The sequence below is a fragment of the Ovis canadensis genome, chromosome 16, assembly GCF_042477335.2.
Source record: "Ovis canadensis isolate MfBH-ARS-UI-01 breed Bighorn chromosome 16, ARS-UI_OviCan_v2, whole genome shotgun sequence".
Classification (NCBI taxonomy): domain Eukaryota; kingdom Metazoa; phylum Chordata; class Mammalia; order Artiodactyla; family Bovidae; genus Ovis; species Ovis canadensis.
The window spans coordinates 12,784,465-12,805,998 of record NC_091260.1 but is presented as its reverse complement, the minus strand read 5'-3'; positions in this window follow the sequence as shown (position 1 = coordinate 12,805,998).

The following is a 21,534-nucleotide window of genomic DNA, read 5'->3' as shown; positions in this document are numbered from 1 at the left end:
CAACACGATGGCGCGTGTGATAGCTCTGTGGCACCTCAAAGAAAGCCACAAATCCCTGTGTCAGCTTGACAAGAAATCTGACACTAATGTTACAGCTCAGGAGGAAAGCGGACTTGTATGTCTCCACACGAGACAAGGCATGACTCCCGTGTGGAAACTCCATAGGAACCCCGAGATCCATGTCAGCAATGGAGTGGAAACCAGAGGTTTTGGAATCAGCTCCAGATGAGGACCTAGGACGCGGCACCAACTGGAGAGGAATCCCGAGAAACCCCTCACAACTCGCGCCACAAGAGCGGGTCCCTGAGGTTCCCGTTGTAACTCGAGAGGAGCCCCAAGTTTCCTGCCGCAACTCGAGAAAAACCAGATTCTCCTCTCAAAGCGAGATGAGGCCCTTTTCCACTGTGGCATCTTGAGAGAAATCCCACCTTGCCTCTTGAGCCTCAAAAGGGTCATGGACGCCCTTGATGCAACTCGAGAAATTTCCCGACATACCCGTCTCCAATCATAAGGGATCCAGAGGGTGCCGCCAAAACTCAAGAAGAGCCCCCTTTTCCGTCCTCATCTCCAGATGTGGGTCTCTTTCCCTGCTTCGTAGGAAAAGGAATCCCGGCCTTCCGGTTGGACCTCAAGAGGAGGCGCTCTCAAATGGATTGTCGAGAGGAACTCCAGAGGTCGTGCCACCATTCAAAAACACCCCAATATAGCAGTCCACTCCAGATACACCTGATTCCCCTGCACTGACTCGACTGTCACCCCGAGTATGGACTCATAAAACGATGGCACGTGTGACAGCCCTGTGACACTTCAAGAGAAAGCCACAAATCCCTATGTCAATTCGACAGGAAGCCTGACTCTACTGATACAGATCGGTAGGAAAGCGGACTTCCATGTCTCCACAAGAGACGAGGCCTGACTCCCCTGTGGGAACTCCATAGGAACACCAAGATCCGTCAGCATGGGAAGGGAATCCTGAGTTTGTGGCCTCAGCTCCAAATGAGGTCCTAGGACCTGGCACCGATGGGAGAGGAATCTGGAGAGGCCCCTCTCAACTCGCATGGAGACTGGACATTCCTGAGGCCATATGAGCTGGGTCCCTGAAGTCCCCGTCGTAACTTAAGAGCAATCCCGACTTTACTGCCACAACCTGAGAACAACCAGGAAATTCTCCCCTCAATGCGATATGAGCCCCTTTTCCACTATGGCATCTCCAAATAAATCTCACCTTCCCTCTTGAGCCTCAAAAGGGTCCATGACACCCTTGATGCAACTCAAGAAATTCCCCAACAAACCCATATCCACTCGAGAGGAACACCGAGGGTCCCACCACAACTCAAGAACAGCCCCGTTTTTCCATCCTCACCTCGAGATGAGGGTCCCTTTCCCTACTTCTTCAGGAAAGGAATCCCGGCGTACCTGTCGCACCTCAAGAGGAGGTGCTCTCAACTTGTTAGTCGAGAGGAACTCCAAGGGTCGTGCCACCATTCCAAAAGACCCCGATGTCTCAGTCCAGTCCAGATACACCTGATTCCCCTGCACTCACTCGACTATCACGCTGAATATCGACTCAAAACATGATGGCCATTGTGACAGCCCTGTGGCACCTCAAGAGAAAGCCACAGATCCCTATGGCAACACGATAGCACTTCCTTTGCTGCCTATTTTGGGACCCCCATATCCCCCAATAGAGAACTGAAAGGGAGATTGGAAGGTCACCTTCTCTTACTTAAAAGAGTACCCAACTTTCTGGCTGTCGTTTTTCCATTGAGATTCTGGTTCAAGTGCCCCATCTCGGCTTCTTTCGGTGGCTGAGCCTATAATGGCTCCCTGTATTCTACTCCTTTACTCTCATAATTTGGGTCATTTTCCCACTTCTGTGGTGATTGGGCACTGTCATTGCTTCTAACTTCCAGATAGATTTATGAAAAGGTCTGTAAAATCTACTCATTTCCTCTCTCTTGTTCAGTGTCTCTATCTAAACATGTCTTTCTTTTCCTTTCAAAATTCTGTCTCTGTCTTCCTTTTTCTCTTTCTGTCTCTCCTGTGGATGGATGGAAGCCTTTGAATGCACATGTATATTAATAGCTTAAGGATAGTTTTTAGGGATAAATTAAAGTGAGATCAAGTGTTTAGGTTGGAGTTGAATTTGGGGGATGGGACAAGGGTGGTGTGTTTTTTCTTGGAGACTTGAGTGCTGTTTGTTCTTAGTCTATTTTACATAGTATCCGCTTATCAGATACATCACTTGCAAGTCGTCTCTTATGTGCAGTTTACTATATTTTTGATTTGTGAAAGCTTGATTCCCTGGTGGCTCAGTTGGTAAAGCGTCTGCCTGCAATGTGGGACCCTAATTTTATCGCTGGGGTGGGAAGATCCCCTGGAGAAGGAAATGGCCAATCACTCCAGTACTTTTGCCTAGAAAATTCCATAGATGGAGGAGCCTGGTGGGCTACAGTCTATGGAGTCACAAATAGTCGGACGTGACTGAGCCACTTAACTTTACTAGTGGTTGGCACAAAGATTTGTAGTTTCAACACCACTAAAGACTGTGTGCGGGTGCAGGAGGGCCGAGAGGAGCTACTCCACGTTCAAGGTCAGGAGAGGCGGCCCTGATGAGATACCCCTCATTCAAGGTAAGAAGCAGTGGCTGCACTTTGCTGGAGCAGCCGTAAATAGATACCCCATGACCAAGGTAAGAGAAAAGGGAACCCTCCTACACTGTTGGTGGGAATGCAAACTAGTACAGCCACTATGGAGAACAGTGTGGAGATTCCTTAAAAAACTGCAAATAGAACTACCTTATGACCCAGCAATCCCACTGCTGGGCATACACACCGAGGAAACCAGAATGGAAAGAGACACATGTACCCCAATGTTCATTGCAGCACTGTTTATAATAGCCAGGACATGGAAACAACCTAGATGTCCATCAGCAGATGAATGGATAAGAAAGCTGTGGTACATATACACAATGGAGTATTACTCAGCTGTTAAAAAGAATTCATTTGAATCAGTTCTGATGAGATGGGTGAAACTGGAGCCAATTATACAGAGTGAAGTGAGCCAGAAGAAAAACACCAATACAGTATACTAACACATATATATGGAATTTAGAAAGATGGCAATGACGACCCTGTATGCAAGACAGGAAAAAAGACACAGATGTGTATAATGGACTTTTGGACTCAGGGGGAGAGGGAGAGGGTGGGATGATTTGGGAGAATGACATTCTAACATGTATACTATCATGTACGAATTGAATCGCCAGTCTATGTCTGACGCAGGGTGCAGCATGCTTGGGGCTGGTGCATGGGGATGACTCAGAGAGATGTTGTGGGGAGGGAGGAGGGAGGTGGGTTTATGTTTGGGAACGCATGTAAGAATTAAAGATTTTAAAATTTAAAAAATAAAAAACTAAACAAAAAACAAAAAACAACAAAAAAAGAAATTCAACTAAGACGGTTGGTGTTGTGAGACGGCATCAGAGGGCAGACACATTGAGACCATAATCACAGACAACTAGCCAATCTGATCACATGGACCACAGCCTTGTTTAACTCAATGAATCTAGGCAATGCCATGAGGGGCCATCCAAGTCGGCCAGGACATGATGGAGAGGGCTGACAGAATGTGGTCCACTGGAGAAGGGAATGGCAAACCACTTCAGTATTCTTGCCTTGAGAACCCCATGAACAGTATGAAAAGGCAAAATGAGAGGATATTGAAAGAGGAAATTCCAGGTCGGTAAGTGCTCAATATGCTACTGGAGATGAGTGGAGAAATAACTCCAGAAAGACAGAAGGGATGGAGCCAAACCAAACACAATACCCAGTTGTGGATGTGACTGGTGAAACAAGCAAGGTCTGATGCTGTAACCAGCAATATTACATAGGAACCTGGTATGTTAGGTTCAGGAATCAAGGCAAAGTGGAAGTGGTCAAACAGGGGATAGCAAGAGTGAACACTGACATTCTAGGAATCAGCGAACTAAAATGGACTGAGTTGGGTGAATTTAACTCAGATGACCATGATATCTCCTACTGTGGGCAGGAATCCCTTAGAAGAAATGGAGTAGCCATTACGGTCAACAAAAGAATCGGAAATGCAGTACTAGGATGCCCTCTCAAAAACCTCAGAATGATCTCTATTCCTCTCCAAGGCAAACCACTCAATATCAGGTAATCCAAGCCTATGCCCCAACCAGTAATGCTGAAGAAGTTGACATTGAACGGTTCTATGAAGACTTTCAAGACCTTTTCGAACTAACACCCAATAAAGTTGTCCTTTTCATCTTAGGGGACTGGAATGCAAACGTAGGAAGTGAAAAAACACCTGGAATAATAAGCAAATTTGGCCTTGGAGTATGGAATGAAGCAGGGCAAATAATAGAATTTTGCCAAGAGAACGCACTGGTCATAGCAAATAGCCTCTTCCCACAACACAAGAGAAGACTCTACACGTGGACATCATCAGATGGTCAACACTGAAATCAGACTGATTACATTCTTTGCAGCCGAAGTTGGAGAAGCTCCATAGAGTGTGCAGAAACAAGACAGGGAGCTGACTGGCTTAGACGATGAACTTCTTATTGCTAAATTTAGATTTAATTGAAGAAAGTAGGAAAAAACACTAGAAAATTCAGGTATGACCTAAATCAAATCCCTGATGATTATACAATGGAATTGAGAAATAGATTTAACAGATTAGATCTGATAGAGTGCCTGATGAACTATGGACGGAGGTTCGTGACATTGTACAGGAACAGGGATCAAGACCATCCCCAAGAAAAAGAAAGGCAAAAAAGCAAAATCGCTTTCTGAGGAGGTCTTACAAATAGCTGTGAACAGAAGAGAAGAGAAAAGCAAAGGAGAAAATGAAAGATATAAGCCGCTGAAAGCATCGTTCCAAAGAATAGCAAGGAGTGATAAGAAAGCCTTCAGGAGCGCACAGTGCAAAGAAATAAAGGGAAACAACAGAGTGGAAAAGACTCGAGTTAAAAAGAATTCATTTGAATCAGTTCTGATGAGATGGATGAAACTGGAGCCGATTATACAGAGTGAAGTAAGCCAGAAAGAAAAACACCAATACAGTATACTAACACATATATATGGAATTTAGGAAGATGGCAATGACGACCCTGTATGCAAGACAGGGAAAGAGACACAGATGTGTATAACGGACTTTTGGACTCAGAGGGAGAGGGAGAGGGTGGGATGATTTGGGAGAATGACATTCTAACATGTATACTATCATGTGAATTGAATCGCCAGTCTATGTCTGACGCAGGATGCAGCATGCTTGGGGCTGGTGCATGGGGATGACCCAGAAAGATGTTATGGGGAGGGAGGTGGGAGGGGGGTTCATGTTTGGGAATGCATGTAAGAATTAAAGATTTTAAAATTAAAAAAAAAAAACTAAAAAAAAAAAAAAAGAAAAGACTCGAGATCTCGTCAAGAAAATGAGAGATACCATGGGGTCACTTCATGCAAAGATGGGCTCGATAAAGACAGAAACGTTATGGACCTAACAGAAGCAGAAGATATTAAGAAGAAGTGACAAGAATTCACAGAAAAGCTGTGCCAGAAAAATCTTCACCACCCAGATAATCACGATGCTGTGATCATTGACCTAGTATCAGACATCCTGGAATGTGAAGTCAAGTGGGCCTTAGCGTCACTATGAAGAAACTAGGGGAGATGGTGGATCACCAGTGGAGTTCTTTTAAATCCTGAAAGATGATGCTGTGAAAGTGCTGCACTCGATATGCCAGCAAATTTGGAAAACTCAGCAGTGGCCATAGGACTGGAAAATTTCAGTTTTCATTCCAGGGCCAAAGAATGCTCAAACCACCACACAGTTGCACTCATCTCACACGCTAGTAAAGTAACGCTCAAAATTCTCCAAGCGAGGCTTCAGCAATACATGAACCGTGAACTTCCAGATATTCAACATGGTTTTAGAAAAGGCAGAGGAACCAGAGATCAAATTGCCAACATCTGCTGCATCCTCGCAAAAGCAAGAGACTTCTAAAAAAAACATCTATTTCTGCTTTATTGACTATGCCAAAGCCTTTGACTGTGTGGATCACAACAAAGTGTTGGCAAATTTTCAAGAGATGGGAATCCCAGACCACCTGGCCTGCTTCTTGAGAAACCTATATGCAGGTCACGAAGTAAAAGATAGAACTTGACATGGAACAACAGACTGGTTCCAAATAGGGAAATGAGTAGGTCAAGGCTCTATATTGTCCCCCTGTTTGTATAACTTATATGGAGAGAACATCATGAGAAAGTCTGGGCTGGAAGAAGCACAAGCTGGAATCAAGATTGCCGGGAGAACTATCAATAACATGGTGATATGCAAATGACAACACCCTTCTGGCAGAAAGTTAAGAGGAACTAAAGTGCCTCTTGGTGAAAGTGAAAGAGGAGAGTGCAAACGTTGGCTTCAAGCTCAACATTCAGAAAACTAAGATCATGGCCTCTGTCCCATTACGTCATGGCAAATAGATGGGGAATTGTGGAAACAGAGTCAGACATTATTTTGAGGGGGCTCCAAAACCACTGCAGATGATTGCAGCCATGAAATTAAAAGACGCTGACTCCTTGGAAGGAAAGTTAAGAACAACCTAGGTAGCATATTCAAAAGCAGAGACAATAATTACTTTGCTAACAAAGTTCCAGCTAGTCAAGGCTATGGTTTTCCCAGTTGTCTTGTATGGTTGTGAGTTGGACTGTGAAGAAAGCTGAGTGCCGAAGAATTGATGCTTTGGAACTGTGGTGTTGGAGAAGACTCTTGAGAGTCCCTTGGACTGCAAGGAGATCCAACCATTCCATTCTGAAGATCAACCCTGGGATTGCGTTGGAAAGAATGAAGCCAAAGCTGAAACTCCAGTACTTTGGCTACCTCATGCGAAGTGTTGACTCAATGGAAAAGACATTGATACTGGGATGGATTGGGGGCAGGAGAAGAATGGGACGACCGAGGATGAGATGGCTGGATGGCATCACTGACTTGATGGATGTGAGTCTGAGTAAACTCCAGGAGTTGGTGATGGACAGGGAGGCCTGGCGTGCTGCAATTCATGGGGTCGCAAAGAGTCAGGAACAACTGAGTGACTTAACTTGACTGAACTGGAAGGCTGAAATAGCTCCAGGGGTTCAGAACTAGGGCTTGGGCCAAAGTGACTCAACAGGCGTTTGGATGCCAAGGGAGGCTTCTGGCTCTAGTGGGAATGGGGTGAGTTTCTTGAGGTTCTGAAGGACCACTCGGCAGTTTCACGGTGCATAGGGAAGAGAAGCTGGAGTCTAAAATGGAGGTGGTCGCAGCTCATGGCTGAGCCAGCTGCCTTCCTGAGGGTGGGATGTGGGGCAGAGGAAGGGACCCAGGTCTCCTCCCTCGTGTGGTAGCCGGGGCATGTTGACACCAGACTAAACACTTACACGGTGAAGACCATCGCTGTTGTCTGCAAAGGGTTTACACTGGCATGTGTCTTCATATGAGAGGTCAGGCCATCTTGAAACGACTCTGGCCATGGGCATGGCCTGTCCACCCTCAGATGTTTCTTCTCTTCCTTACTGAACCTCCATTTCCAAGAGGGTTTTGGGCCATAGGATGTTGGGTTTTCTCTAGCTTTGTCCAATGAGGAACGCTTTTTGGTTGTTGGTGTTGTTTATTTTTCAGCTCTCTCTTTTGGCTTCTTCTGTGAATTTGTTTGTGGAACAGAAAGAGCTCCGAATCTCCCTTCTGGCTGAGATGTCACATATGCAACAGAAATGCCTACCTGGAACGTTCTGACCAGATTTGCCGAAAGGGCTTGGTTTTGCAGATGACATCCTGAGAGTACCTACACTGTCCCTTCTTTTACCGAAAGGATAGTTCAAATGAAATAAAAAAGATAATTCTCAAGTTGAATGTTGCAATATGTGGAGAGTCAGAAAAATCCCCTGGAGAATGGAAAAGTTACCCATTCCAGTTTTCTGACCTAGATAACTCCATGGACTGTAAAAACCATGGAACTGCAAAGAGTCTAACATGACTAAGCACCTATAAAATTCTTTTTCTCTCAAAAAAGAAAAAAGAATCTATTTTTCTATCATTTTAGTGATTGGCATTGATTGTGGACACCCAAAGAATGGGAAGAAGTGGAGAAAGAGGAAGACTAAATGTTTTCAGGTGGAGGAAGAAGAAATGGGGAGTGCTTGACATGAATGGGGAGTGCTTGACATGGATTTTCTGGGAAGTGGGGAGATAGAATGAGATGGTGCGAATGTAGACATTGCTGATGGTTACACAGCACTGTGAAGGCCTTAATATTCCCAAATTGCATCAACTAAATTTAAATTTACTAACAGAATCTTAACAGAAACAAATAAATAAAGCCATAAATAAAATAAAACATCACAAGAAAGCTACACACACACCAGATGCAAATAAGCTCGGGGGAAGGGCACTCAATCTGCCCTGAGTGGGGATCGAGTTGATGGCATCCACAGGAAGCAGGCAGGGATGGAGGCTGCAGAGCCAACTGCTCCCCTGGACAAGGTGTTTCCCAAAAGAGCTCTGGGTCTCTGTCCAGAGTGGGGGCCCATTCTCCCTGCAGGGATGGGTCAGTCATCCTGGGAATCTCGGTCTTGTCCAGTAGCCAGGGCAGGCTCTCCCTGCAGAGGTGGTGACTCATCCTCTGACTCGGGTTCTTCTGCCAAAGCCCGGGCAGGTACAGGTGCGGGTGGAGGTGGATGTTCTTGCTGAGGGGGTGGGACATCGGTGCCTGTGGCTGGGGGTCCTGTAGGCACAGACGTCCGATATTCCCAGTGTGTGGCCAGTACCCAGCTGGCCCGGTGTCTTTGGGAAGGGAAGTCTCAGGTCTCGATCTCCCCTCAGTGGATCCCTGGATCCTGCACCTGGAGCACCCACTGCTGTAGGGAAAGGATTTGGAGGTGGAGTCTGATTGTAATGAGAGGCCAGTGCTAGAGCTGTGAGAGAAGAGAAGGTTAGCCATCGCCAGCATTTTGATGTGTGTATACGGGGACAGAAAGCTTCCCAGGGAATCGCAACGAATACCCAGCATAGGATGCACTCTGACTGCAGTGTGAAAGATGGGTGATGTGAGGCCAGCCTTTGTTCCAGGCCCAGACCCAGCTCTGGGGGACTCATCCCTGTGTATATCAGCACCCCTTCCCCACACACTCAGATGCACAGCCCCAGCCTCCTGGGGCTCTGCCGTGCTGAGCTCCAGGTCCTCCTGCTGCCTCAGAGGCAGGGGTTCTCGGGGCTCAGGGTCAGAGCCAGGTGTGCTGATCTCCATGGAAGCCTGAGACTGGGCCCAAGGGTGTGTCCTGGGTGGTGTGTGTGGAGCAGGCCTTCCCTGCTTCCTATTCTTTCCTAGTTGGGCTGATCCCTCCATAGGCACACTCACCTGGAGCCTGCACTGGGCCTCACGGGCAGGGGGTTGGTGATCCGACGCCTCCCTTGGAGAGGTGAATGGGTTGACCCCTCATCGGCCACATCGACTGGGAAGCTCTGAAATGACACTGACCGTCAGCGAGCCCTGCCTGGAGTCTACTGAGCTGGGCCTGACCAGTATCGTGGCTGCTTCTGCCCACTCGAAATTCTGCTGCCAGCAGAAACACGTGTCTGCTCAGTTACCCACCCTAGACGAAGTAGACGCCCCTGCGGGTGTGGGGTCTTCCTGGGCAGCTGGTGCTGCCTGGACTTTCCCCATTACGCCCAGCCTGGTCTCCCCTGGAGTGTGGACACACCCAGCCCACAGACTTGTGAGCCACATCCGCAAGGGCTTGCATGAGGCAGAGATACCCCAGGAAACCCCCCCACACACACAGGGAAAGGACTCAGGGTTACCCTGGTGGGATGGGAGAGGGGACCTGGCCCGGGCTGCAGTTCCCCTGTTACCTTTCTGTTCCTTCGGTCAAAGGGCCAGAGGCCTCTCGGGGGTTTCCTGAGCCTGCACGGACTGTGTTCCCACACACCTGGCCAGTGAGCTCTCTCGAGGCAAACAGCAAAATATCCTGGCTGCCCTCGAACTTGCTGGGGTCTCCTCTCCACTGTGAGGCTTGGAGATCCGGTTTCTGTGTTCTGTTTGGTTCTGTTGCCAGGAAGTGACATCATTTCCTAAGTTCCTTGCTGAGGTCTCTTACCAAAGCTCCCCAAGCGAACCTCTGGATTTCTGTCTGTTCACCCACCCCCTTAGGCCATGTGCCGGCACAGTGACATGCACACCGCTCACCCCACAGCTTTGGAAAGCCTGGGTGCAGTCAGGACCTGAGCTCTGAAAACACAGCTCTTTCAGACAGGCTCCTTCTTCTTATCTGTGATGTGGCCCTTGAAAATCCATATGCCCCTCAGGGTTTCCCTATTCTCTCCATCTGCAGAGTGGGGTCAATCTCTCATCTACTTCCTTGGTCTGTCAGCCTACAGCACCTACATGCCTTTCAACCTGGGGCTGGTATCACAAGGAGCTTGTGCCCTGGGACTTTCCAAAAGCAAGATTCAATAAATGGCTGAACTAGCACAGAATGCCGCAGAAACAGTTGTGAATGGGCTCTCGGACCTAGAAAAATGTTAGGGAAATTATCAGGACTTCTGAGACTTCTTTTGCAGCTCGAGAGGAAAGCGGGCTTCCTTCTCTCCACGCGAGATGAGGCATGACTCCCCTTTTGAAACTCCATAGGAGCCCCGAGATCCATGTCAGCACTTTGAGGAATCTTGTGGTTCCAGCATCTAGTTAGATGAAGATCTATGCCCCTGCACCGACTGAAGAGGAATCCCTAGAGGCCCATGACAACCTGCATGGAGACTTGAATTTCCTGAGGCAACTCGAGTGGGTCCCTGAGGTCCCCATCGTAACTTGAGAGGAACCCCAAGTTTCCTGCTGCATCTCGAGAAAAACCAGGATATTCTCCCCTCAAAGCGAGATGAGGCCCGTTTCCGCTGAATAGTCTCCAGAGAAATCCCATCTTCGCTCTTGAGCCTCGAACAGGTCCTTGGCACCTTTAATACAACTTAAGAAATTCCCCAATATACCCGTCCCCTCTCGAGAGGAACATTGAGGGACCCGCCACAATTAAAGAAGAGCCCCTTTTTCTCTCCTCATCTCGAGTTCAGGCTCCATTTCCCTGCTTCGTTGTGAAAGGAATCCCAGCGTTCCCCTTGCACCTTAAGAGGAGTCAGTGTCTACTTGAACCTCGAGAGGATATCCAGGGGTCGTGCCACAATTCAAAAAGACGCTGGTGTCACAGTCCATGCCAGGTACGCCTGATTGCCCTGCACTGAGTGTACTGTCACCACAAGCATCGCCTCAAAACACGATGGGAGTGGTGACAGCCCTGCGGGACCTCGAGAGAAAGCCACAGATCCCTACGTCAACTCGAAGGAAGCCTGACACTATTCTGACAGCTCGAGAGGCAAGAGGACTTCCATGTCTCCGCAAGAAACGAGGCATGACTCCCCTATTGAAACTCCATAGGAACCCCGCGATCCATGTTAGCACTGGAGAGGAACCCTGAGTTTCCGGGCTCAAATACAGATGAGGACCTAGGCCCCTGCAAGACCTGGAGAGGAATCCCGAGAGGCCCTTCAAAAGTCACATGGAGAATTGACTTTCCTGAGGCAACAGGAGCGGGTCCCTGAGGTCCTCGTCATAACTTGATAGGAAACCCAAGTATGCTGCCACAACTCTAGAAAAACCAGGAGATTCACCCCTCAATGCGAGATGAGGCCCTTTTCCTCTGTGGTATCTCAAACAAAATCCCACCTTCCCGCCTGAGTCTCGAAAGGGTCTTGACACCCTTGATGCAGCTCAAGAAATTCCCCTATATAAACGTCCCCACTCGAGAGGAACACTGAGAGTACCACTACAACTCAAGAAAAGCCCCGTTTTTCCCTCCTCATTTCGAGATGAGAGTCCATTTCCCTGCTTCATCGGGAAAGGAAACCTGGCATTCCCATCGCATCTCAAGTGGAGGCAGTCTAAAATTTAACCTCGAAAGAAACTCCAGGGGAGGTGCCATAATTCAAAAAGACCCCGTTGCCCCAATCCACTCCAGAAAAACTTATTCCCTGGCACTGACTCGACTGTCACCCCACGTGCCGACTCAAAACACGATGTCAGGTATGAAAGCCCTGTGGCTCCTCAAGAGTAAGCCTCAGATCCATATGTCAACTCGACAGGAGGCCTGACACTACTTTTACAGCTTGAGAGGAAAGCACACATCCATGTCTCCACACGAGATGAGGCCTGACACCACTGTTGAAAGTCCATAGGAACACTGAATTCCATGGAAGCACTGGAGAGGAACACTGAAGTTCCTGCCTCAACTCGAGATGAGGACCTAGGCCCCTGCACCAACTGCAGAGGAATCCCCAGAGACCCCTCGAGCTCGCATGGAGAGTGGACATTCCTGAGGCAACACGAGCAGTTCCCTGAGGTCCCCATTGTAACTTGGGAGGAACCCCCAGTTTCCTGCTACAACTTGAGAAAAAACAGGGGATGCTCCCCTCAAAGCGAGATGAGGCCCTTTTTCACTGAAGTGTCTCTAGAGAAATCCAACCTTCCCTCTTGAGCCTCAAAAGAGTGCTTGACATGTTGATGCACCTCAAGAAGTTCCATGACAAACCCTTCTCCACTAGAGAGGAAAACTGAGTATCCCGTCACAAATCAAGAAGAGCCCCGTTTTTCCCTCCTCATCTCGAGATGAGGGTCCATTTCCCTTCTTAGTCGGGAAAGATATCCCAGAGTTCCCATCACACCTCAAGAGGAGGCTGTCTCAAATTGAAACTCGAGAGGAACTCCAGGGGTCTGCCACAATTAAAATAGATCCCAATGCTCCAATCTACTCCAGATCAAAATGATTCCCTTCACTGTATCGACTGTCACCCCAAGTATCAACTCAAAACAAGATGGGAGTTGTGACAGCCCTGTGGCATTTCCATACGAAGCCACAGATCCCTATGTCAACTCGAGAGGAAGTCTGACACTAATTTTAAAGCTCGAAAGGAAAGCGGACTTCCATGACTCTGAAAGAGACGAGGCCTGACACCCACGTTGAAACTCCATAGGAAGCTCAAGATCCATGTCAGCACTGGAGAGGAACCCTGAGGTTCTGGCCTCAGCTCCAGATGAGGACCTCGGCCCCTGTACCGACAAGAGAGGAATCCAGAGAGGCCCCTTGAAACTCGCATGGAGACTGGATTTTTCTGAGGCAACACAAGCAGGTCCCTGAGGTCCCTGTTGTAACTCAAGAGGAACCTCAAGTTTCCTGCCCCAACTCAAGAAAAACCAGGAAATTCTCCCCTCAAAGCGAGATGAGGCCCTTTTCCACTGCAGCATCTCGAGAGAAATCCCAGCTTCCCTCTTGAGCCTCGAAAGGTCCTTGACACCCTTGAGGCAACTCCAGAAGTTTCCCAACATTCCCGCCTCCACTCGTGAAGAACCCTGATTGTCTCGATACAACTCAAGAAGAGCCCAGTATTTCCCTCCTCATCTCAAAATGAGGGTCCATTTCCGTGCTTCTTCAGGAAAAAAAATCCGGCGTAGATATAGGGATAAGTGTCTTTCTCTCAAGGAGCCACAGGGCTGTCACACATGCCATCGTGTTTTGAGTCAATGCTCAATGACAGTCGAGTCAGTGCAGGGGAACCAGGTGTATCTGGAGGGGATTGGGACATTGGGGTCTTTCAGAATTGTGGCACGACCCATGGAGTTCCTCTCCAGTTTCACGTTGCGATCACCTCCTCTTGAGGTGCGACAGGAACGCAGGGATTCCTTTCCCGATGAAGCAGGGAATTGGACTGTCGTCTCGAGATGAGGACAGAAAAACAGGGCTCTCCTTGAGTAGTGGCGGGACATTTGGGGTTCCTTTCAAGTGGAGACGGGTATGTTGGGGAATTTTGTGAGTTGCATCAAGGGTGTCAAGGAACCTTTTGAGGCTCAAGAAGGAAGGTGGGATTTCTCTCGAGACCCCGCAAAGGAAAAGGGCCACATCTCGCAAAGAGAGGAGAATCTTCTGGTTTTTCTCGAGTTGCGGCAGGAAATATGGGGCTCCTCTTGAGTTATGGTGGGGATCTTAGGGATCTGCTCGTGTTTCTGCAGGGAAGTCAGGTCTTCATGCCAGTTGCAAGGGGCCATTAGGGATTGCTCTCCAGGTGGTGCAGTAGCCTAGGAATTCATCTGGAGTTGAGGCCAGAAACTCAGGGTACCGCTCCAGTGCTGACATGGATCTCAGGGTACCTATGGAGTTTCCACATGGGAGTCAGGCCTCATCTCATGTGGAGACTTGCAAGTCTGCTTTCCTCTCAAGCTGTCAAAGTAGCGTCAGACTTCCTGTTGAGTTGGCATAGGGATCTGTGTCTTTCTCTCAAGGTGCCACAGGGCTGTCACACCTGCCATCTTGTTTGGAGTGGATAATCGGGGTGACAGTCGAATCAGTGCAGGGGAATGCGGTGTATCTGGAGTGGATTTGGACATTGGGGTCTTTCAGAATTGTGGCGCGACCCATGGAGTTCCTCTCCAGTTTCAAGTTGAGACCGCCTCCTCTTGAGGTGCGACGGGAACGCTGGGATTCCTTTCCTGACGAAGCAGGGAAATGGAACCTCATCTCGAGATGAGGAGGGAAAATGTGGCTTTTCTTGAGTTGTGGCGGGACCCTCGGTGTTCCTCTCAAGTGGAGATGGGTATGTGGGGAACCTCTTGAGTTGCATCAATGGTGTCTGGGACCCTTTTGAGGCTCAAGAGTGAAGGTGGGATTTCTCGAGAGGCTGTAGAGGAGAAGGGCCTCATCTCGCATTGAGGGGAGAAACTCCTGGTTTTCCTCAAGTTGCGGCAGGAAACTTGGGGTTCCTCTCGAGTTACGATGGGGACCTCAGGGACCTGCTTGTGGGGCATCAGGAAGGTCAAGTCTCCATGCCAGTTCCAAGCGGCCTCTCGGGATTCCTCTCCATTCGCTGATGGGGCCGAGGTCCTCATCTGGAGTTGATACCAGAACCTCAGGTTTCCTCTCCAGTGCTGATATGGATCTTGGGGTTCCTATAGAGTTTCAACAGGGGAGTCAGGTCTCGTCTCCTATGGAGACATGTAATTCCGCTCTCCTCTCGAGCTGGAAAATTTGTGTCAGGCTTCCTGGCCAGTTGTCATAGTGATCTGCGACTTTCTCCCGAAGTACCACAGGGCTATCACACTTGCCATCGTGTTTTGAGTTGATACTCGGGGTGACAGTCGAGTCAGTGCAGGGGAATCCAGTTCATCTCGAGTTTATTTGGACATCGGGGTCTTTTTGAATTGTGGCATGATGCCCGGAGCCTGTACGTGAGATTCCACTCATGACAAGGTCATACCAAAGATCCTGACAGTGCAAGTCAGATCAGGTTTCAAGAGGTCCTCTGCCTGAGCATCGGCCCCAAAACCAGAATCTGTCTGTTTTATTATTTCTTGTCTCTCACCAACACTTCTGACATTAATGGTGGACTCTTCCCGAGCACCTTTCTCTAAATAAAATTAACTTAGGGGTCTAGTTAATAAGTCTCCTGGACCTATTGGAGTGTTTTTATTCAGACCCATCTAGTAGCTTTCTAACTTGCCTGACAGGTTTAACAGGACTTTTACTACTACGCATATGATTTCTTAGAGCTGCCCAATCGTGAGAGGCACAGGATGCTTAAAAAATTCTAAGTATGCAGAGCGTTTTGAGGAGTTAAAAAATCATTAGAATAGAATTGGTTAAGGGTTTCATTGTTGAGCCAATACTTGCTGCCAAGTTTTCATATCCTTTATTTGTTGTGTACCCGGGAGTGCATTAAATAATATACTTGGTATATAGAAAAAACAAGTAGCAACATTAGATCTTTGAGTTAAGTACTTTCTTAATTGTAACCCACTGCACCTTTGTTCTATAAGGATGTAACCTTATTTAGTACTTTGAGGGTGACAGAGATTAAGAAAAACACGTCAAAGGAAAATGAGTTTTTTGGTTGATTACCATTTATCAAGGAAAAATGCGATAAAATGTTAACATGCCTCCTGGCCAGAAGATAATGTAAATCACCTGAGACCTCTTGTATTCGGAAAGGTATGCAGAAAGAAAGCCTAATATTGATAAAGGCCAGGACTGCTGACCCTTCATGACTCTGCATCTTCCGTTATGTAAAACTTAGGATATATACGCACCTTTTGAAAATACAGTTATGGGTTTTTTTTGCCCAAGCGTGACCTCCCACATGTCAATTCTTTCTCTCTTTCTCCCTCTCACTCCCTCTCGTTTTCAGGCTATTCCCTTTGAAGACAGAGGCTCTATGAGTTCACTTTTCTGCCAGGGCTTCTAAGACCCACGCGAGAGGGAGCCCAAGGTGGGGTAAACTCCATTATTCAAGTGGGCGCCTGTGGCCTACGAGAACAGAGCAAGTGTCTTGTCTTGAGACTTTATTAGCTATTTGTGTAAACCAAGGAATATTAGCCTCTTTCTCTCCTTTAATTTCGTAATGGCTCTCTTAACTCCCTCTATAACTCTAAGTATATAAATCTATATCTATATACCTCTCTGGCTTAGCCGCCCACACTTTGGATACCCTGGAACCAACCGGGGCTGGAGCCCGGTAGTATGACTCCTGAGTTCCTCTCCAGTTTCAAGTTGAGACAGCCTCCTCTTGAGGTGCGACGGGAAAGCTGGCATATCTTTCCAAACGAATCAGGGAAATGGACACTCATCTCGAGATGAGGAGGGAAAAACGGGGCTCTTCTTGAGTTGTGGCAGGACCCTTGGTGTTCCTCTTGAGTGGAGACAGGTATGTCGGGGAACTTCTTTAGATGCAACAATGATATCAAGGACCCTTTCGAGGCTCAAGAGGGAAAGTGAGATTTTTCTGGAGACACCACAGTGGAAAAGGGCCTCATCTCGCATTGAGGAAAGAATCTCTTGGATTTTCTTGAGTTGCAGCGGGCAACTTGGGATTCCTCTCGAGTTACAATGGGGACATCAGGGACCCGTTTGTGTTGCCTCAGGAAAGTCCAGTCTCCATGCAAGTTGCGAGGGGTCTCTTGGGATTCCTCTCCAGTCGGTTCTGGGTCCTAGGTCCTCATCTGTAGTTGCAGCTGGGACCTCAGTGTTCCCCTCAAGTGCTGACATGGATCTAGGGGTTCCTATGGAATTTTAACAGGTGAGTCAGGCCTCATCTCGTGTGGAGACATGCTAGTACACTTTCCTCTAGAGCTGTAAAAATAATTTCAGGTTTCCTGTCTAGTTGACATAGGGATCTGTGGCTTTCTCTTGAGGTGCCACAGGGCTGTCACACATGCCATCGTGTTTTGAGTCGATCCTCGGGGTGACAGTCCTGTCAGTGCATTAGAATCAGGTGTAAATGGAGTGGATTGGGAATCGGGGTCTTTTTGAATTGTTCCACGATCCCTGGAGTTCCTCTCAAGTTTCAACATGAGATCGTGCCTTCCTTTGAGGTGCGATGGGAATGCCTGGATTCCTTTCCCAACCAAGCAGGGAAATGGACCCTTACCAGGGTCCTTCCCCAGTTGCATCCAGGGTATCCAAAGCTTGAACGGTGAGGTGAAAGGGCTATATATAGAGAGAGAGATAAGGAAAGAATTTGCAATTAAGAGAATAGAGGAGAGAAGAGAGGCTGATATGCCTTGATTTACACAGAAAGCCAATAAAATCCCAAGCCAAGGGACTTACACAATTCACGTAGGCCACCGGCACCCGTTTGAATAGCGGAGGGTGCCTCTCTTTGGGCTCCTTCTTGCGTGGGTCCTAGAAGCCTGGGCAGAGAAGTGAACACAGAGGACCACTGCATCCCAAGGGATCAGCCTGAAAAAGAAGTAAACTGAGAAAGAAAGTTCGACACGGGGAGGCCAAGCTTCTCCAAGACCTGTAGCTTTATTTTCAAAAGGACCTTACATACCCTAAGTTTTACATAATGGAAAATGCAGTCATGCAGGGGCAGCAGTCCTGACCCTTATCGATACCAGGCTTTCTTTCTGCATACTTTTCCCTATGCAAAACGTCTCAGGTGATTTACATTATCTTCTGGCCAAGAGGCCTGTTAATATTTTATGTCCCTTTTCCTTTATGAATGTTAATCAACCAGAAAACACATTTTCCCTTGAGGTGTTTTTTTTTAAATCTGCATCACCCTCAAAGTACTAATAAAGTTAAGTTACATTACTATAGAACAAAGGTGCAGTGGGTTACAACAAAGTACTTAACTCAAAGATCAAATGTTGTTGATGTCAGGGCTAATACCTGTTTTTTCTATATACCAACTATATCAACAAATAAAATATATGAAAACTTGGAAGCAAATATTGGCTCAACAATGAAACCCTTAACCAGTCCTATTCCAAGAATTTTTAACTCTTCAAAAAGCTCTACATTAATAGAATGTTTTAGATTCCTGTGCCTCACATGGTTGGGAGGCGGTAAACAATCACATGTGGAGTTGAAAAAGTCCAGATAAACCTGGCAGGCAAGTTAGAAAGCTATCAGAGGTGTTTGAATTGAAACACTCCAACTACAGGCCCAGGAGACTTATAAAGTAGAACTCTAAGTTAATTTTTTTTTCAGAGAAAAGTGGTCAGGGACAGCCCCTAATTGGAGTTGTTGAAAAATAGCAGAACAGGCAGATTCAGGTTTTGGGGAAGATGTTTGTGCATGTCCAGAGGATCCCTCAAGTTCTGAGTTGTCTTTTCTGTAAGGCCTCGTCCTCATGACCTCGTCATGGGTGGGATCTCCCCTGCTGGCTCCCAGCAGACCCTCATGTCAAGATGAGGAGGGCAAAATGGGGCTCTTCTTGAGGTGTGGCAGGAAACTTAGCGTTCCACTAGAGTGGAGAAGGGTATTTTGGGGAACTTCTTGAGTTGCATCAAGGGTGTCAAGGAACTTTTCAAGGCTCAAGAAAGAAGGTGGGCTTACTCTCGCGACCTCGCAGAGGGAAAGGGCCTCATCTCGCATTGAGAGGAGAATCTTCTGGTTTTTCTCGAGTTGCAGCAGTAAATATGGGGCTCCTCTCGAGTTACGACGAGGACCTCAGGGACCTGTTTGTGTTTCCGCAGGGAAGTCAGGTCTTCATGCCAGTTGCGAGGGGCCACTAGGGATTGCTCTCCAGTTCGTGCCGAGGCCCAGGGATTCATCTGGAGTTGAGGCCAGAAACTCAGGACGCCCTTCCAGTGCTGACATGGATCTCAGGGTTCCTATGGAGTTTCCACAGGGGAGTCAGGCCTCGTCTTGTGTGGAGACTTGCAAGTCTGCTTTCCTCTCAAGCTGTCAAAGTAGTGTCAGACTTCCTGTCGAGTTGACATAGGGATCTGCGTCCTTCTCTCGAGGTGCCACAGGGATGTCACACGTGCCATCTTGTTTTGAGTCGATACTCAGAGTGACAGTCAAGTCCGTGCATGGGAATCCGGTTTATCTCGAGTTGATTTGGACATTGGGGTATTTTTGAATTGTGGCATGATGCTGGGAGCCTGTACATGAGATTCCACTCATGACAAGTTCATGCTGAAGATCCTGACAGTGCAAGTCAGATCAAGTCTCAAGAGGTCCTCTGCCTGAGCATCGGCCCCAAAACCAGAATCTGTCTGTTTTATTATTTCATGTCTCTCACCATCACCTCTGACATTAACGGGGGACTCTCCCCGAACACCTTTCTCTAAATAAAATTAACTTAGAGGTCTAGTTTATTAGTTTCCTGGGCCTAATTGGAGTGTTTCTATTCAGACCCATCTGATAGCTTTCTAACTTGCCTGACAGGTTATCCGGACTTTTACTACAACGCATATGATTGTTTAGAGCTGCCCAACCGCGAGAGGCACAGGATGCTTAAAAAATTCTAAGTATGTAGAGCATTTTGAGGAGTTAAAATATCATTAGAATGGAACTGGTTAAGGTTTTCACTGTTGAGCCAATACTTGCTGCCAAGTTTTCATATTCTTTATTTGTTGTGTACCCGGGAGTGCATTAAATAATATACTTGGTATATATAAAAAAAATAGCACCATTAGATCTTTGAGTTAATTACTTTCTTTGTTGTAACCCACTGTGCCTTTACTCTATAAGGATGTAACTTTATTTAGTACTTTGAGGGTAACGCAGATTAAAGAAAAACACTTCAAGGGAAAATGAGTTTTTTGGTTGATTAATATTTATCAAGGAAAAGTGCCATAAAATGCTAACATGCCTCCTGGCCAGAAGATGATGTAAATCATCTGAGACCTTTTGTATTCGGAAAGGTATGCAGAAAGAAAGGTTGATATCGATAAGGGTCAGGACTGCTGACCCTTCATGACTCTGCATCTTCCGTTATGTAAAACTTAGGGTATATAAGCACCTTTTGAAAATACAGTTATGGGTTTTTTTGCACAAGCTTGATCTCATGTCAATTCTTTCTCTCTTTCTCCCTCTCACTCCCTCTCGTTTTCAGGCCGATCCCTTGGAAGACAGAGGCTCTATGCATTCACTTTTCTGTCCGGGCTTCTAGGACCTACGCAAGAGGGAGCCCAAGGTGGGGCAACCTCCGCTATTCAAGTGGGCCCCTTGGCCTACGAGAACAGAGCAAGTCTCTTGAATTGAGACTTTATTAGCTATTTGTGTAAACCAAGGAATATCAGCCTCTTTTTCTCTTTTAATTTCTTAATGGCTCTCTTAACTTCCTCTATAACTCTAAGTATATAAATCTATATCTATATAACTCTCTGGCCTAGCCGTTGACGCTTTGGATACCCTGGAACCAACCGGGGCTGGACCCCGGTAGCACAACTCCTGAGTTCCTCTCCAGTTTCAAGTTGAGACTGGCTCCTCTTGAGGTGCGTCGGGAACGCTGACATATCTTTCCAAAAGAATCAGGGAAATGGACACTCATCTCGAGATGAGGAGGGAAAAACGGGGCTCTTTGAGCTGTGGCAGGACCCTTGCTGTTCCTCTTGAGTGGAGACGGGTATGTCGGGGAACTTCTTGAGTTGCATCAAGGGTGTCAAGGACCCTTTCGAGGCTCAAGAGGGAAATTGGGATTTCTCTCGAGACAGCACAGCAGAAAAGGGTCTCATCTCGAGTTGAGGGGAGAATCTCTTGGATTTTTTCGAGTTGCGGTGGGAAACTTGGGGTTCATCTCGGTTATGACTGGGACTACGGGACCCTCTTGTGTTGCCTCAGGAAAGTCCAGTCTCCATGCGAGTTGCGAGGGGCCTCTCAGGATTCCTCTCCAGTCGGTGCCAGGTCCTAGACCTTCCTCTTGAGTTGCGGCAGGAGCCTAAGTGTTCCCCTCCAATGCTGACATGGTTCTTGGGATTCCTATTGAAATTCAACAGTAAAGTCAGGCCTCTTCTCGTGTGGAGACATGCAAGTCCACTTTCCTCTCAAGCTCTAAAAGTAGTGTCAGGCTTCCTGTGGAGTTGACATAGGGATCTGTGGCTTTCTCTTGAGGTGCCCAGGGCTGTAACTCCTGCCAACTTTGTTTTAGTCAATTGTTGGGGGGACTGTCGCGTCAGTGCAGGGGAATCAAGTATATCTGGAGTGGATT